This window comes from Tupaia chinensis, unplaced genomic scaffold (genome assembly GCF_000334495.1).
Source record: "Tupaia chinensis unplaced genomic scaffold, TupChi_1.0 Scaffold000477_1, whole genome shotgun sequence".
Lineage (NCBI taxonomy): Eukaryota > Metazoa > Chordata > Mammalia > Scandentia > Tupaiidae > Tupaia > Tupaia belangeri.
Genome location: NW_006159986.1, coordinates 77,616 through 78,537, shown reverse-complemented (window position 1 = coordinate 78,537; position 922 = coordinate 77,616). Strand labels below are relative to the sequence as shown.

General features: G+C 66.6%; 1 protein-coding gene across 1 annotated transcript in view; it reads left to right on the top strand.

Moving 5' to 3' along the window:
- Positions 1–28: 28 nt before the first annotated feature.
- The window catches only part of PCGF2 (polycomb group ring finger 2), a gene marked incomplete in the record, with an annotated part of 11,946 nt that continues 11,052 nt past the window's right edge, over positions 29–922 (top strand). Inside the window, 1 exon segment of the mRNA XM_027774741.1 lies at positions 29–62.

Sequence of the window (922 nt, the reverse complement as noted above, 5' to 3'; positions counted from 1 at the left end):
CCTCCCTTCCCTCCCTCCCTCCCATCCCCCCCTCCCCGAGACCCACTGGACCCCGAACCCAGGTAAGCGGACGCGGATCCCCCTTCCTTCCCTTCTGCCCTATAACCATCAGGGATTGGGATGGGGGGGCGTTGCATCCTCCTTTACAAACCCCCGTGGAGGGGCCAGCTGTGAGCCCGGCCTGCTTCTGGCCTTGCCACCCCCAGCCTCCGCGCCCCGCCAGCCCCTATCCAGCTCGCCCCGTCCGCCTTTTTTTCTCTTTTTTTCTGTCCCTTTTTCCTTTTCCTCCCTTCCAAGATGGCCGAAGCGGAGTCCCCCTTTTAACGATGTGGCGTCTCCCTCGACCACCACCTCTTTGTGCAGCAGCCCCCTGGTAGACCCTGCTCCCGAGGCAGCGAGGGGCAGGGGCGGGGCGCCCTATGAGCTTGGGGGTGCGCGCCGGGCTGGACCTCTGCCCCCTCGGCCCTGCCCACGAGCCGGAACACCCCTGGCTCTACCTGAGCCACCCCTTTCGGTCTGGGCAGGGGTCGTCTCTCCCGGGGACACTGGGGCTTCATGGTGCGCGAGGACTTGCGACCAGGACGAAGGGGACATGCTCTTGAATTGCTGCGAGGCCGGGGAGGGGCGCCCTCCCCTGCCGGGGTCCCCGTCCTCGGGCACCTCCCCCAGCCAACCGGTCCTTTTACCCCGTCCCAGCGCCGGGCGCCCCGCCCCCTCCCTGAACTGTTCAGCACAGCCTCTTTCTCCGAACACCCCTCCTAGGGCCCCGCCGAAAGTTTGGCTCTAGGGAAGGTGGGAGCGGCCACCCGGTTATTGAGGTCCCTGATCCTTTGACCCAAGCTCTGGGGGCGGAGGGGAGTGGGATGAGAAGGAGGGAGATTTATCGCGGTATTTCCTGTCGCCTGCAGGGGCCGGAGGGGGG